The following is an 18,583-nucleotide window of genomic DNA, read 5'->3' on the forward strand; positions in this document are numbered from 1 at the left end:
AAAAAAAAGTTCCTTATTTCATGGTACAATGAATTCCTTGGTCAAAAGTTTTGCTTTGCTTTGTTTTGTTTTCAGTAACAGGGAATAAGAAAATCAGTAAGTTCATGAGTAGTATTACTGGCTTAAAGAGGTAAGGAAGAAAGGAAAAATCAAAATCCAGAATAAGAGTCAATTCCAATGAGGATAAATCATTGATTGCCCTTTCAAAATGGGAGGATCTGACCTCCCAAGTTCCTGGTTGGTCCCTCCAAATTGTGGTTTTTATCAGGAGTTCTATCCATGTCTCTAGCAAGAACAGTAATATAAAAGACATCTAAGAAGGAGGTGGTTGTATGTTTATAAGCCTATCTGAATACTTTGCCCTGGCCATCATGGCAATTTGTCCATGACCATGCAGAATAAGAACTGGATGTGGCAGACCATGCAGAATAAGAACTGCCTGACAAAATAAATGAATCCTTCAGCTGATCATTGATTCCTTTACGGACAGGGCCTTCTGCTAATCATTCATTTGGGGCACAGCTATTTCAAATTTGGGATCCATTTACATAAATTTCCATCAAATCTTGTCATTAATCTTCAAAATATATCCTTCAAAATTCCTGATCATCTGGCCCAAAACTGGCTACAGCTCACAAATTTAAATAAAGCCATACCCAACTCATCACTTCTTCTGATCAAAGTGGAAGCATCATCCATACTGCTCCAAATGTTACCTACTAGTACGATTTCTTGACTGCACTGTCTTTCAGGACCAATGGTGAATTATATTTCTAAAGGATTCTGCTCTTACTTGGTGCCAGAGTTACTGAGTTAATCATCCTGTTTTTAGGTGTAGGGAACTCTCTGAAGCCACAAGTATAGATTGAGAAATAGATGATAATACAGCATGAGTTGGCACATAGAGAAACTGGTCACTTATCCAATGGTTTTTCTATACCTTTAGAATCTTCTTGAGTTTGATTTCATGTATGCAACTTCTAGGTTTTCCCCAAATTCTGGTTTTGTGGATTAAATAACACTGACAATAATGGGAAGCTCGGGTCACATGATTATTTTGTATTTCATGAATGGCCTTAGAGTATCCAGCAATGGCAAGAGCTCCCTCAAAACAGTATAGTACTTACCACAGCTTTGATTCAAACTCTAGGGTTTGGTACTATGATTCTATTACAGGGGCATGTTATTGCTTCATTTCATTTAGTTACAGGCAGAGCAAACATCACTAAACGGTTAAGTTATAAGGACTAAGTGAAAAAACTCACACTGCAATCTGAATAAGCTATAAAGACTTCTTTTGTGTTTAGGCCCAATTAAAAACTTAAAGCCTAATTATCCAATAGTGAGATTACACATAGGCCAAATGTCATTATGTTTCCTCCAAAATTCAGATTAACTTACTTTTCTAATACTAGACAAAGAAAAATACAGTTTTACTTTGAAAACAAAATTCCAAGATGCTCCAGACATCCTTGGAAATTTTGCTTTCCTTATGAGACTGAATTTACTTAGAGTTTATTTCCTACCCTCCTGCATACATGTGTTTTATCAAATCATCTAAGTGCCTGCTGTTTCTTGCTCTTGACACTCACATGTGTCATCAATGAAAAGGACTGCTTTGATGTTCTGGGGGATGTTGAAATGATGAAGTTATGACCCAGAGGTAAAGAAATGACATATATCTAAAGTTAGATACTGAAGGCTTAGTATTTTCCCTGCCAAGTGAAACAAATTCTTTCTCATGGTCTCTATTTATTGAAATAGAAAGTTAGCCAAATCAATAACTGTATATCAAGTGCCAAGGTTCCATGGTGATGCTTATTTGTTTAATTAAATAATTATATGGCACCCAATACATTAAATACATAGTTTTACAACAATCTACCACCATTCTCTAAAGATCAGATTGTCTTTTATATAGTCAAGCAGGTGACCTGAATTATGAAAGATAAGATTTCTATATTTTTTCAGTTAAGACTAAATTTTGTTTATTGCTTTACTCTCATTAGTTTTTTTCTTGAATTCACAAGGGAAAAATAACTTCCTTGAAATTAGCAATAACTCAGATTCCATTGTGCTATAATAAAAAAAATCAGTTATATCCCTATCCTGCTGCACAGTTACTTGGCTAAATGGCCATAGATTCTTTTGAGGAAGTCTAGGAAGAAATTTAATTTTGTATAATTGTGATGTTTCAAAAAAAAAATCTTGCTCAAACAGATGTGGCTTTGCATTCTACTCAATAGTACTGTATCTCTAAACTTACTCAGGTCTGGCAATTGAGTAGGTGGTAAAACTGGCTGTTTTGCAGCTCAATTCAGCCCTCTGTTTTTCTGCTAGACCTAAAGTGGTGTTTCCTTTTCTTTTCTTCCTTGGTTTATTTTTTTAGTGAGGGAGGTACTTTTAGAAATCAAGTAAGACTTCAGGTGATTGTGCTTTTATTTTGGTACCAAAGACTTCATAATAAATTTGAGGTCAACAAAGACCTAGGTTGACCAAAATATTTTGATTACTATCCTTTCTCTGCTGCCCATCATTATAATCAGGCCATTTTGCTTGGCAATGGAATACTGATGGTTAGCCTCTTCCACTGTGAAATGAGAAAACCCACTTCAATAGCAGCATGCCCCTTCTCATCCCAGTCTACAGAGGATAGCTGGCATAGTACTTTTCAAAGATGCCAGTGCTCTCCCAAGTGCCTTGGAGAAGAATGTCCTTTGGAATGTCCTGAGGACTGTATTTGAGAGTAGATAAGTAGGATGCACATAATAAATTCCTATGTCTAAGCTATTGTGTTTCCTTCACGGGATTATACCACAAGGAAATTTTGTTATTTAAATTTCATTTAGTACAAGCTCTTCTGAGGCCTAATATAGGTTAACTAATTAATCAAGCAGAACCCTCTCAGCTGTTCTTTCCAGCACATCGAGTCCAGAATCCTTATAAGTTTCCTATATAAATCAATTCATTAATAATTATACTTCCCCATCTTTGGCCTCAGAATCCATTCAAACATATATTCAACAGATTTCTGCAGTTTTTCTCCATTGATGCCCTAACTTTCACATGGCTATGAGCTCAGCCAACCAATAACTGTAATTTAGCACCATAATCAAAATTAAACTGCATCTTATTTTTGATGATAGCAATGTTGCAATGTGGGAAAAAGGAGACCCCTTTCTCCCCACCCCCCCTTTTTTTTGGTTCAGTTCTGAGAACCTGACAGTTATTTAAACAAGTATTTAAAACCTTAATCATGCTATTTTTTTCCCATAAGTTCCTTACTGCACTCACAACAGCCAGCTCGCCTTAGAGTATTTGTATTCTTCTGTCCTTTAAAATTATCTCTCATGGTATCCATTCAGTCTCATAAAGCCTTGATTTAATGAGGAAATTTATTCGAAGAGATGAGGGGGATCATTTAGGTAACTCTGTGACCTTGCCTCCGTGACCATCATGGACTACCAGTACCTCATTCCCTGATGCTGACTGAACTGTCACTGTTTCAAACTCAGTCTAGGTCAGAAAACCAATTCTAGGCTTTACAGCTTTGAGTTATGGCACTTGGAAGCACTTCTACCTTTTCTAGAGTTGCTAGTTGCAGACAATAGTATGCACTCTAAATTTTGTTTAAACTAGCTAGATGTTATTGAGAAGTTTTTTAAAAATGCCTCAGATGCCCAGGAAAATCAACTTGATTTCTGTATACCCAGAATATTAAAAAAAAAAAAACAACAACCACCATTATTCCTGTGATGCATTGTTCAGTATCTATGCCATTAAGCTTGGACAGTAGAAATGCTAACAAAGCTGCCCCAAATTTGATCTTCTCAATTATGTTCATTGTGTGCCAACTTGACTAGGCTAAAATACCCAGATGTTTGATCAAAAACTAGTCTAGATGTTGCTTTGAGGGTATTTTGTAGATATAGTTCATATTTACAATTAGCTGACCCTGCATAAAGCAGATTACCATCCATGATATGTACACGAACCTCATCTAATTAGTTAAAGGTCATGAGAGCAAAGACGGGTTTCTCTAAGAAGATATTCTGTCTCAAGACTACAAAATAGAAATTCACCTGAGTTTTGAACGGTTGACCTGCTTTACAGATTTTGGACTCAATAATGCAACACCCACTCTTATATGATTTCCAGTCTGCTGGCTTGTCCACAGATTTTGGACTTGCCACCACCCACAACTGTGTGAGCCAATTTATATATAAAATACCATTGGCTATTGGTTCTCTTTCTTTGGAGAATGCTAAACAATAAATTAGATGTAAGTGCCTCATGTTGCCTACCTTTGGCTTTTGAGTCTTTTTTGTGTTTGTCTGCTGAAAAGATCCTAGATTACATGCAGAAACCTAGCAGCAAACAATCCAGAAAATGCAACTATTAGCTTCCCAGCCTCTATAAGAAGAGAAAAGCATGCAGAAGGGGTTTGGGAATGGTATTTAGTGAGTCAATCTACCGAATTGGCCACACAGATATATGATTATCTCTTTATTTATAGATTAGCCTTCCCCGCTAATCAGTTGGCTTTGAATCAGTAATTGGAACCTCATACCATTCATCAAATTAGGCCATATATTTTTTAACATTCAAATAAGTGACAAGATATATTAATCCTTGGCTAATCATTTTTTAAAAAGCAAATATTCATTTTAAAAAGTTTAATTTTATTGAAGTACAGTTGATTTATAATGTTGTGTTAATTTCTGCTGTATTGCAAAGTGATTCAAACATGCATATATACATATTCATTCCCATTTAGGTTATCACAGAATACTGAGTAAATTTCCTTGAGCTATACTGCATTTTTGTTTTTTATTTGATGGTATTAAATGCATCTATAAGGTAAAGAAAATGAATAGAAGAATTCAGAATCTCTATTTTGAAGAAACTAAGGCAATAAGGATGAATGATTTAATCTAAGTCACTTAGAATTTAACTTAAGGAAGTAACAGAGTCTGACCTAGATGCTGGTCCTGTAAATTCTTGATTAGTGCCCTTTCAGCTCTACCATGCCCAGATTAACATTATAATCCACAAGGAAATATTCACCTAAATATAGCCCACACATAAATAAACCAAGGCAACAGGAAGAAATGTGGAGTTGAGACAAGGAAGATGGCAAATTCACAAAAGTTCTCTGGCCAACCCTCAAACTTCAGTGTTTTTCATAGGGATGAAACCCATAGAGCATATTCTTTTCCTTGAATGCTTAATTTGTTACCCATTTAAATGAAGAAATTAGAAAACATTCCAAAAATCTAACAGCAGCCTGTGCTCTTTCACTGAATTCAAATAGTCCACTTTTATTGAACATTTTACTAAGCTTAGATAAATCAGAGAGATTATCCAAAAGCATTCAGCTCATTGTAAAAAACACCAGAGAGACTTTTAAAAGGATTGTAAAGACTCTCAATCAAACTAGTTCTCACAGAAAATGTGTAAAAGGACACAGGACACAGTTAAGAAGCTGGTAAGCAGGATCCATTTCCACAGCTACCATTTAAATTCATGTCTTTGTGAACTCCATCTAGAATTCTTTAACAGCACTCCAAATGATCTCTTTTTTTTTTTAGTCTTTTCCCTCCATTCCTACCTGGAAACACTGCTTCCAGATTAGTGTTTAAAATTTTTTCATGCCATTCTACTGTTTAGGCAAAGTGACAAAGGAATAAAAGCCAAAAAATCTTGGCTTGAGTTCCAGTCCTTTCACCTAAACTCTGGTCTAGGCCTATATATACTTTTCCTGAGTATACTTTTCTGAGTCTCTGTCTTTCTCTCACATTAATAAAATATTAATAACCCCTGCCAACATATGGTTTATATGGTAATAAAATGAAGTGACTCATTTGAAAAAATGTTGAGAAATTTTAAATACTACAATTTGAAAAAAAAAATATTTTAAGGCTATCAACCCAAAATTCTAAGCTCAAATGTCAACGGATAGGCTATAAACATTTAATTGTTTACATACTTACATTTTGATATCATTTTCTTTTATCAGTGAACAACCTGTGAAAATAAAATTAATTTTGACCCTTTTCAATAAAGCATGATTTTTTTGTTCAAGGTAAAATTTCTCAAATTGTTTACCCATTATACTCACCATACCAGTCTTATTTTTAGAATATCCCAGCCATTATGTTAGTGTTCTTATTTTTCTTTTTTTTTATTCTCTTCCCAAATACACACACACACACACACACACACACACGCTCATATTATATGATAATCATAGACCATTTCACTGAAGTGTTATGATATCTTCACATGATTTAAAGGACAATGGCAAGAACTGTTTTCAAATGTCATTTTTAAAAGACTTGTTAACTGTTATGTAATGTAATGATATTTAAACAGTCTCAAGTATTTCAAAAGATGGAAATGATTGCTCTGTCTTAGAATTCCACAAATCAGGGTACCACTCTCCAGTGAAACAAAGATTGTTCTAATGGTATGTGATCAGTAGCTTTATTATTGCTCCTCTCTTCTAACTCTTCCTTAAAGAAGAGCTTAAGCCACACTGACAATTTCTACAATTAGGAATATCTTTGAATACATATTTCAAGTAGTTTGTCATTATTATGTGAATCAAGGCATCGATGTATATACTTGTCCACTCTACCCCCATATAGGATAAGCCCAAGTTAAGAAAAACATGAAGCTAAGAGTTAGAGTCATATCAAATTGATTTAAAATAATAATAGTTCAAGTTACTGACCCAAATAAATGATCTACTCAAATAATATGCTCTTACTTTTATATCATGCTGATTCCAAATTTTGTACTTTTTCTTAAATCAGATAAAAATCTCTTTATCATATTTATTGTTGGAGTTGTATATAGCTTTAATGCATTTTTCATAGCTGCACAGTATTTCCTTGCATTAATATAGCACAATTTGCTGACCTATTCATCTACTGCTAATATCTGAAGCATTTTTACACTTATGAATTTGCTGCCATGAATATTTTTGTAAGGGTCTCCTGGTGCAAACATGCAAAAGATTCTCTAGGGTGAATATCTAGATATAGAATTGCTGGGTCATGGAGCATATGCATGTTCACTTTTAGAAGAGACTGCTGGTTATATAAATCCTGTCTTTGTATCATAGCCTCACAACTTTGTACCTTAATCTCAATTCAGGTTACATGGGGTATGGCAGAAGCCCTTGGGGTGACAGAAGACTTTGACGCTTGCTAACTCCCAAGGTTGCCTGTATTTCTTTTTTTTTATTTGGACCTGTTGATGTCCTTACATTTTGGCCATAGGTATTTTTAAAGTGTGTTTATTTGTTCAATATGTTACATATTTCATTTGGACAGTTTTGGTTTTATTTGCTTGTTTGTTTAGTTTATCCTAATCACTATGATGAAAATAGAAATTTAGTTATATTCTAGTCATTGTTCCTGGATTTAATTTTATCTTCCATTATTGTTTCCCCTTATAAATTGTCTTGTTCTCTTCTACTCTTAGCTTTATGTTTTTTAAAAAAATCACACCTTTTCTTCCAGATTCCATGTCTAATTCTCGCTTTCCTTTTTTTATTAGTTCAGATGCATTGTATTACTCTTTCATGTGTATTGTGGAAACATAATTGTGGTCATAATTGGCAGTGACAAAAGAACAGTCACTAAAAACAAATACAGACCATATTGATCAGAATCTAAACAGGATATAGAAACCACATAATAATTTGAACAAAGGAAGTTTAATAGAAATAATTTTTAACTGTAACAGAGCACTGAAACAATGGGAATTGCCTCCTAAGGAGTACAGAAAACTCTAGAGAATGAAGGAGTAGCAGATACATGTATCAGCCACCACTCTTAGGGCCATGACAGTGTGCCCAAAGAAGGGGCCCTGCACCTGTAAATGAACTCCAGAACTTGTTAGAGAGGGCATGGCTGTAACGTTTAAATAGTAGAGAAGCACTGTGAAACTCATCAGGGAACTTCTGAAAATCTGTCCTCTGGACTTTACCAAAATCCATCCTTCTGGAGGCATTCTGCTATAAAACTACCCAAAGAAGCTACAGGGGAAGCTATTTGCCATTAGGCACTATTGATAACTGTGTGTTGAATTTTCCTATAGTCAACTCAGTTTGCAAGAGGACCTTCAGCTGAAGAACAGACTGTAGCCTGAACAACAGCAAAACTGTAGCCTTGTAGAGTCCCAAGCAGAGGATGAGGTTAAGCTGGATCCAAACCCCTGACCCATAGAAACTGTGAGATAATACAAGTATGTTGGTTTAAGCTACTAAATTTGTGGTAATGTATTATGTAGCAATAATGACTCACAGAAGGAGTATTTGACTATCTAGAGGGGCATAATTCCTGGGGCCTTTGCTAATTTTGGCTGCAGCAAGTAGATAAGAACCCAGGTTTTGCCAGAGCAGAGGGGGATGCCACTAGAATGAAAGACTGATGATGTGAGGGCATCAGACGCACAGCTGGTTTTCCCCATAACATTTGTGAAATGAACTTGTAAAGACAAGAGGCTAAACACCTCAGCCACAGCCCTCTACAATCCGAGCTTCATTGGCAGCAGTATTTGGTATTAAGAAGCAAAAAAAAAAAAAAAAAAAAAAAAACTACCAAGGAGAGGCCTCAAAACCACAATATGCTGTTACTTGAAGGTCCAGGACAGCTGTAATCTGGAAACTGGGACAAAGAGATTTAGGCTGACCATTACCAAAATAGCAACCTAGCTATAACTCAACTTAATCCCTGATTATGTTGAGATGGTCAGCTCCCCACTCCATCTGCTTGGAAAATGTAAGTGTGAAACTCCTTCTGCTACTGTCATGTCACATGAAGTCACCACATGTTTTTATACGCACATCTGGAATTGAATTTTAATAATTGAGTTTTTTTGAATTCCCGTCAAAAGAAAGTACAGAATAATTTCTTAAAAATGGAACAGATCTACAGATGATCCATATCTAACAGACAAAGATATAATTATGATTAATCTGTTCAAGAAAATGTAAGAAAAGTGGATAAAATAGAGTAAAATACCAAGATGTTTATAGGAAAAATGAGATCTATAAAATATAATAGAATTACAGAAATGTATGTGAAATTTGAAAAAAAAAGTAGGTTATTTTAACAGCAAAAGAGATGTAAGAGAAAAGGGAATTAGTGAACTGGGAGAAAGGTCAAAACAAAATGTTCAAACTGACACACAGAGAAAAAAAGGAAAATACAGAAGAGGATAAAAGACCAACAAACATAAAAGAGCTAAATTCCTAGAGTTCTAAGAGGAGAAAGGAAATCGGATAAAAGAAATATTTGAGGAAATAATGAGTTTTAAAAATACTAGCAAAAAGGAGTTCATGTTGTGGCTCAGCAGGTTAGGGACCAAACATTATCTCTGTGAGGATGTGGGTTCAATCCCTGATTTTGCTCAGAGGATTATGGATCTGGCATTGCCACAAGCTGCAGCACAGGTCATAGATGCAGTTCAGATCCATTGTTGCCATGGCTGTGGCATAGGCCAGCAGCTGCAGCTCCCATTCAATTGCTAGTCCAGGAATTTCCATATGCTGCCCATATGGCAGTAAAAAAGAAAAAGAAAATACTAGAGAAAGATATTAAATCACAAATCCAAAAAATCCTGCATATACCAAGTAAGATATATAATAATAATAAGTCAAATAATACACGTAGGGATATCATAAATAAAATGCTGAAAATCAAAGACAAAGAGAACATCTTTAAAGCAAGAAAGGAAAAATAGGCATAACTTTCAAAAGAGTAAAAATATGACTGTCAGTTGATATCCTATAAAAATACAGAAGTCCTTTCAGCAAGTGGTGCTGGGAAAACTGGATAGCCACATGTAAATCAATGAAACTGGAACACACCATGCACAAAAATAAACACAAAATGGCTTAAAGACGTAAACATAAAACAAGACACCATCAAACTCCTAGAAGAGAGCATAGGCAAAACATTCTCTGACATTGACCAATCAAATATTTTCTTAGGTTAGTCTCCCAAGACAATAGAAATAAAATAAAAAAATGAACCAATGGGACCTAGTCAAACTGACAAGCTTTTGCACAGCAAAGGAAACCATAAGAAAAAATAAAAAGACAATCTGAGGAATGGGAGAAAATAATTTCAAATGATGCAACTGACAAGGGCTTAATCTCTAAAATATACAAACAACATATATAACTCAACAGCAAAAAAAAAAAAAAAAAAAAAAAAACAACCCAATTGAAAAATGGGCAGAAGACCTGAATAGACATTCCTCCAAAGAAGATATACAGATGGTCAACAGGCATGAAAAAATGCTCAAAATCACTGATTATTAGAGAAATGCAAGTCAAAAATACAATGAGGTACCAACTCACACCTGTCAGAAAGGACAACATTTACAAGTTCACAAATAACAAATGCTGGAGAGGGTGTAGAGAAAAGGGAACACTCCTACACTGTTGGTGGAAATATAAATTGGTACAACCACTGTGGAAAACAGTATGGAGCTGCCTCAGAAAACTATACATAGAACTACCCTATGACCCAGCAATCCCACTCTTGGGCATATATCTGCACAAAACTTTCTTTGAAAAAGACACATGCACCTGTATGTTCATTTCAGCATTATTCACAATAGCCAAGACATGGAAACAACCTAAATGTCCTTCAACAGATGAATGGATTAAGAAATGTGGTATATATACATAACGGAATACTACTCAGCCATAAAAAAGAACAAAATAATGCCATTTGCAGCAACATGGATGGAACTAGAGACTCTCATACTGAGTGAAGTAAGTCAGAAAGAGAAAGACAAATACTATATGATATCATTTATATCTGGAATCTAATATATAGCACAAAGGGACCTTTCCACAGAAAAGAAACTCATGGACTTGGAGAGTAGACTTGTAGTTGCCAAGGGGAAGGGGGAGGGAGTGGGATGGACTGGGAGTCTGGGGTTAATAGCTGCAAACTATTGCATTTGAATTGGATAAGCAATGAGACCCTGCTGTATAGGAACTATATCCAGTCACTTAGGATAGAACATGGTGGAGGATATGTGAGAAAAAGAATGTGTGTGTGTGTGTGTGTGTGTGTGAGAAAGAGAGAGAGACAGAGAGAGACTGGGTTGCTTTGCTGTACAGTAGAAATTGACAGAACCCTGTAAATCAGCTATAATGAAAAAAATAAAATTAAAAAAATAGAAAGTCTGTGATACCAGTGGAAAAAATAACAACAAATACAGAAGCCAGAGAAAATACAGTAGCATCTTTAAAGTACTAGACACAAACAATATCCCCTCAGAAACCTAATACAAATTGTGTCTATGAGATATAAAGACAAGTTAAAAGTATTTTCAAATAAATTAAAACCAAAAGAAATTGTTATCAGATCTATATTTTAAAAATGCTAAGGGAAATTATCTAGTCAGAAGGAAAATGACAGAAGATAAAAATGCAGAAAGAAATGAAGAGAAAGAATATAAAGTTGAAATTAAGACTGTAAAAATTAAGTAAAATGTAGTCTATAGATTTTTAAATATATTTACAATTAAAATTCATGAAAATAACAATACCTAAAGGTCATGAGGGTAAATGGAATTGGTAAAACTGATCATTTATATTAAATTATAATAAGCCTTGTATATATATTATAATATCTAGAGTAAAAATATTTACTGTAAATTATTTTAGTAAGCTAAAATAATAAAGAATTTTATACTGAATAAAGTTATATAATAATAATATTTGATTAGTACAAAAGAAAGCAACATATGAGAGAAAAAAGGAATACAAAACTCCTAGTCAAAATAGGAAACAAATAACAAGATATTAAATATAAACAGTTAAATGTAAATAACCCAAATATACATCCAACAAGGACTTATATTAAGAATGTATAAAACATTACAGCAAATAAATACTGACTAGATAGACAACCCAACAGAAAATTGCACAAAACCCTTGAATGAGAACTCCAGGAAAAAGCTAATCCAAGTAGCTATAAACATTAGAAAAACTACTCAAGTTACTAGTCATCTGGGGAATGTACACCAAAAAATTGCAAAAATTGCACAATGAAATATAACTACAAACACACGTAAATGGCTAAAATTTTAAAAATATCCCCTCCCCCATCCAAGGATGGCTGAGAAGATGATGGGACCACCCACTTTTCACCACCACTTTAAAAGTCTGTTTGACAGTATATGCTAAAGCTGAAGAAATGAATGCCCTTTGGCCCAGGAATTCTGCACCTAGGTAAGCACCCAACAATTGTTTATGTTGACCAAAAGATATGTACGAAATGTACATAACGGTAAGACAATCTAGGTCATGTGACTGGTGTTGTTCAGCCTCATGAGATTTAAAAAGATAAAAAGAAGGTCATCAAAATCTTTTTTTTTTTTTTTTTTTTTTTGTCTTTTTTGCTATTTCTTGGGCCGTTCCCTCGGCATATGGAGGTTCCCAGGCTAGGGGTCAAATCGGAGCTGTAGCCACTGGCCTACGCCAGAGCCACAGCAATGCGGGATCCGAGCCGTATCTGCAACCTACACCACAGCTCACGGCAACACCGGACCCTTAACCCACTGAGCAAGGGCAGGGACCGAACCCGCAACCTCATGGTTCCTAGTCGGATTCATTAACCACTGTGCCACGACAGGAACTCCCAAAATCTTAAAGGTTACTTTTACTCTGTCAATATTTTAGTGATCTTAATACATTTATTATACATTTCTTTACTATTTTATTTATATTATAGCAATGTATACCCTTTTGTAATTTGGAAAATAACTATTTTTATACTACATTCCCCTGTAGACCATGTCTTCATTTTCCAACAGCTAAATTAATGACATGGTTACACAGGAACATTATTTAAGCCTCCTTTTTCCTCCTTAATAACACTTAAATATTTAAATGTCTAGAAATTCAATCCTTTTTTCTTAAGAAATCAAATCAGATTAAATAAAATTGACTGGCATCTAACCAACCATATTAAAGACACTTCCATTTTCAAGGCACAAAAATATCTGAGACAGAGTACTTTCATTATAGCTGAGCTAGTGACAGAATCTGGTTTTAAGCTTTGCATACATTTATTTTTCTTAGTGTAAATATAAGTGCTGCAAAACACAGGATAAAAATGGTTCTCTTAAAAATGGGAATGAGCTAAAGTAAAGCAAAACCTATGGTCAAAACCTCACTAGTATTCCAAACTGAAGTAGAATTTCCTTTCTATAATCCTTTACTGATAGGTTTATATATAAGTTTATTAGGTTTATCAATCTTCCTTAACACACTTACATGCTATAAAACATCTGGTAAGGAAAAACAGAACACACTATTTGGCTTAATGCTAGTTTAGTCAGGATATATATTTCTTATTATATTAGTAACAGACACAATCCTACAATACAATAAGTAAAAATGTTTCCTCTTAAAAGCAAAGAACTCCCTTCTCAAAAATAAATTACCTTGGTTTGGGCCATCATGGGGCTCCTGAGAATAGGTAATTCACTTCGAATGAATGGGCCCTCAACTAAAAGGAAAGTACTTCTATTGGCGGATTTTAAACTGCCACTTCACTTTCGGCCTCAGTTTCCTTATTTAAAAGATGGGTTAATATACATTCCTTCTTTCAAAATAGGACTAATAGTGTATTAACTGGAAGTTTGTGAATGTATTAAAACAGATTTAATTATCTTTAAATTGCAAACCTCATACAAATGCTGAATAATGAATGCTCCATGGTTAAATTTACCCCTCATTTGTTTTTTTATTCAATCTAACTTCTTAGCATTTTATGAAATATACCTAGGTACCAAATAGGAACACCCCCAGTTTCACCACTTCAGTAACATGGTTAGATGAGTTTCTCTTGAGTTGAATACAAGGTATAATGGGGTTGCTTGCGTTTTTCCCCCTATTATAAAAGGACTGTTACTGTTGGGATCTTGGTGTTAGAATGACCAATTAATGTCTTTGTCAATTGTGCAGCACACTTATAACATTGAATATTTTATATTCATCTTTGTTTATTCACTTTGTTGAACTATTTTGAATTGGGGCTTTAACAGTTAGTTGTTTTGGGTTTTTTTTTCTTTCTATTTTTTAATGAAGAGATTTGTAATGCACACTACCTACGCAGTACTTGAAAAATATACACTTTATTGGCCAATTATTGGATGTTTTGTGGCTCCGTAGACACTATTTTATGTAATTTCATTTTGATTTCTAACTTGAAATTAGGCATCTTTAAAAGTGAAGCTCTGATTACTGACTTATATGCATAGCCTAAGTGGGAATAAATTAACACCTCCCTCAACCTTGCCCAGACATGCAGTTTTAGCCTCATCTGCCCTCTTTTGGGCTTCCCTTCGAAACATGCATAGTCAGGTCAGATAGTATTTGAATATATGGAGATTAATTCTGTGTTCTCTTTCCTTTCCCACTTAGCAACACTTGTTGCATCTCAACAGGCTATCTTTCCTCCCTAGGCCACTGTAAACAAAACACAGTTCCTCAGAACACTTCGGAGATTTTCTAAGGAACACTACTGATCTAGATGATGAATAAATCACTTTAGTAGAAGAGAATCTTAATATGTCTTTTCACAATCTCTCTCTCCCTCTATCCCTCCCTCCTTCCTTATAAGGAACATGTTTGTCCACTGGTTGATCTTTCAGTGCAGAAAGGGAATGGAGAAAGGATCTACCAATTACTGAGTGCTAAACACATCTTATGTAATCAAGAGGCTAAAATTGAGAAAAAGAGATGCAATTAAGGTGTGGGTATAGACTGAGAGCCTCAGGACGAATGAAACTCAGTTGAATCTCAGCTATACTGCTTATTAACCATATGGCTTCAGAAAAATTTACTTAAAATCTACCAGTGAGTCTTAGTTTTCTTATTAATGAAATGGGGATACTAAGTACCACCTTGAATAATCGTTTTTCTGTGACACGTCTTATTCTTTAAACTTGATGTGTACTTGTTTGACACTGATCTCAAGCAAGAGATTAGGTAGACAAGTTAAAGAGATCATTTATGAGAAAAGAAAAAAATGAGTGACACTCACCAGAAGAGAGTATATGTTCATTTGACTCAAGTAATGGCAGGCTAACCATATTCATACTTTGTGAAAAAGTGACTAGACTCTTAAATTGTTGAAGTGTAATATATGTGGAAAAGTTTTTGTTTCAATAAAGCATTTGACGAACTCAAGATATTTCATGAACAAAATACTAAATATGGATTGGATTGAATGCTAGTGTCATTTGCTATAATTACACGGGATAGACATCAGCTTAACTTTGAGAAACTCCCATCAGTTAGACTTGTACAAGAAAATAGAATGAATAGACTTGGTGAGTAGGAAGTTATCTATCATCAACCAACTGATGATGTACATTGGACATGGCTGTATAATAGAAGGGTTTGGAATACTGGAGAAGTCCAGCCTACAATGCTTTTCCAAATGTGCCTTATACTCCTGAGTTGGTTTCAAATGACTGCGTAAATTTTAAGGTATTCATTTTCTAAAGGTATTTTAAATTTTCCTGTGAAAACACAATGATAGCTGAAATGTATATAAGCCCCTTTCAGCATTTTGACAAAGTTAATCGGTCATTAGTTTGTTGTTGTTGTTTGTTTTTAATGCTAAGAAATGCATCTGGTTTCTCAAAAGTATCCCAGATGATTAATATATTGTTCTCAAAAGACTAGCTGGGAATCAGATCAAATATTATTATACTTATATAAAAATACACTTATTGTTAGCCTCTAGGACTCAACAAATGACCTGGAAGTTTTCAGTTAACTACATTTGTGTTTTGTTTGAAGTACTTTTAACACTTTGATTTGATGATCCAGGAGTGTAGTGATGCTCCTATCAAAAAACTAACTTGGAATCACTGACCATTTGTCATAATCAGCATACAGTGAAAGAGAAAAACCTGGAGGGAAATAGAAATAAATACCAAATGGCATCAAGGAAGGCTCCCCAGTAGAAAACAATGAATTACTATTAAATTCCAAATGTAGAATTTTATGCATTAAAATTTCTAGCAGCAAGTGAAAAAGAAAAATAATCAAAATGAGCTCATGAAACTGAAGCACATAGTACAAACATCTCATTGATTACAAGAAAATATCAAAAGGCTGAAATAACACAATGGCTCAGTGTTGATTAGCAATTAAATTTCACTGTTCTTAAACTTCATTTGATCCTGAAGTGCAGTTTACTCTAAACCTTGATTAGTTAGAAGTTCATTCTGTTTCAAGTAATGGAAAACGTAAGCAACTGTGCGTACACAAATAGAGATACATTTTTCTCACATAACAGAATGTCCAGAGGAAGCCTTGTCTTTTTTGACTGTTATTTCCATCCAAAACTCTTTCTGCTTCTCTCTTCTGCAATCTCCATATGTTGGCTTCTCATGAATCTCACGATCACAACCAATCAACCACAAACCTGTTCTCTGACAAACATCTGTGCTAAAAATTACAAAGTGTAAAGGAGCCATCTAAGAATTCCAGGACAAGCAAGAATATAGTGTTTTCTATTAATAACGGTAGGAATAATTTTTCTGGTACCCATGAAAGTATTTTTCATAGAAAACAGAAGAATAAATGTGTATTTAATAGCAGTTGGTTTAAACTATACAGTAGTTTCAGTAAATCATCATTCTTGGGTACAGAATCAACATGTTTTAGTTCTGGCATGGATCTCATGGGTCATCTGACCAAGCTTCTTACTTCAGAAAGAAACTGGGATACAGACACTTTAAAGATTTGTTCAAGATCGTGCATGCTACAAAGTTGTGGGTGAACAGCAGGCAAAGATTTCCACAAGAACATATTTTTGTAGGTACCCATAGAGATCTGCACACAGACACATAAACAGACTTACAGTCTAATGGCTAGATTGGAAAGCATCCAGCATATTGTAAGGGTTCTGAGATCTGTGTAGGAAATATATACAGAATTTCTTCTTATCCTCATCCAGATTCTAATACTAGATTTAAATTTCCGCATTAAGTAATTAATTTCCAGTCTTTACAGGTGGAATTAAATACAGTAACACAAAATAATTTGGAGACATTTAGCATTTATCAGCATCATTATTATTTGCCTTTCAAATATTTTTCATCAGGGTTATCAGTACTTTTAAATGTTACCTTTGGAAAGGCTCTTTATAAAGGACTAGAAAAACAAGGAACTATATTTAAATGGTATATTTGTCTAGGAATCCATGTGTAACAGTGCCACATTAAAGCAGGGAGTATTCAGAGTAACATCAACAGATGATACTTAAAATGTGAAAGCGTGTAGACTTACAAATAGCAAATTGCCTTAGGCTGTGAGATGATTAGTGTAGAATGAAGAGGTCAGTTCTACTTGGAAAACACATTCACCTCATAACATAACCCCAGAGTAAAGCAATAAAATAGATGCATAGTTGAACCTTAGAGTAATAAACAGTGTTTTCAAATAGATAATTTTCTAAAAATTCATTCTATACATGATTTTAGCTCTCTAACTTTATTACAACTGAGAGCTATAAAACCAGAGAGACTGACCAGAGAATGGGCTGATAGTCTCAGTAGGCCTCCAATGAAATGGGAATAACAACAGTCCTTACCTCATTGTGTGGTGGTGAGAATTAAATGAGAAAAGGCAAGGCACTTAGAAAATCCTCAGTGACACTTAGTAATTCTTGTTATTACCAAGCCACATCATCCTATCCCCAGTAATCAACTAAAGACACTGGAGAAACAGCAGTTGTTAATTCTCAGGCATGGGAATACGATGCATTGAATCTTGGCACCTTTGGCATGCATAAAGATCTCTTACACTTTTTTTTTTTCCTTTTCTAGGGCTGCTCCTGCGGCAAATAGAGGTTCCCAGACTAGGGGTCTAATCAGAGCTGTAGCCCTGGCCCATGCCAGAGCCAGAGCAACGCAGGATCTGAGCCGTATCTGTGACCTACACCACAGCTCAGGGCAATGCTGAATCCTTAACCCACTGAGCAAGGCCAGTGATCGAACCTGCAACCTCATGGTTCCTAGTCAGATTTGTTGACCACTGCACCACAGCGGGAACTCCTGGCAAGCATAAAGATCTCTTACACTTCTTAAACAACACTTCCTTGTTTCCAAAGCATTTCTAGGGGCAGTCATATTTAAATCACATTTAAAAGTGTTATATTCCTGTCATTCTATTAACTGTCTTTAAACCAATAAGATTTACGAAGGAGGACAGAGAAGTTTATTACCTTATTATCCAGAATATTCCATGATGTGTAAGTCAAATTTACAAGTAGAACATCAAATATCGCTGGCTACTCTCTATTTTCATTTTGTGCCAGTGCAGAGACTTCCCCATTACCCTAGGTATGCTAAGACCATTGACAAGTACAGAATTCTCTTTAACCAGCTTTGTCATTGGAAACAGTCATTCCCCAAATAAGCTCTGCATTGATTTTCACCATCGCAATAAATCATCAGGTATCAAATGCCACTTAGGCTGTGTGTGTGTGTGTGTGTGTGTGTGTGTGTGTGTGTGTGAAAG

General features: G+C 34.8%; 1 long non-coding RNA gene across 6 annotated transcripts in view; it reads right to left on the reverse strand.

Moving 5' to 3' along the window:
- The window catches only part of LOC110259987 (uncharacterized), a 1,024,192-nt gene that overhangs the window by 160,748 nt on the left and 844,861 nt on the right, over window positions 1-18,583 (reverse strand). For 4 of the 6 annotated variants that reach the window (XR_014839513.1, XR_014839509.1, XR_014839511.1 and 1 more), the window contains one exon: window positions 2,359-6,027. This is a non-coding gene — a long non-coding RNA (uncharacterized LOC110259987). Of the gene's footprint in view, window positions 1-2,358; window positions 6,028-18,583 lie in introns of those variants that run through there. The other 2 variants (XR_014839508.1, XR_014839507.1) reach the window with 2 other exon arrangements.

The sequence above is a fragment of the Sus scrofa genome, chromosome 1 (assembly GCF_054392235.1).
Source record: "Sus scrofa isolate SSC_HxYL_T2T_F1_AM1 chromosome 1, Sscrofa_HxYL_maternal_Yorkshire_Landrace_v2.0, whole genome shotgun sequence".
Taxonomy (NCBI): Eukaryota; Metazoa; Chordata; class Mammalia; order Artiodactyla; family Suidae; genus Sus; species Sus scrofa.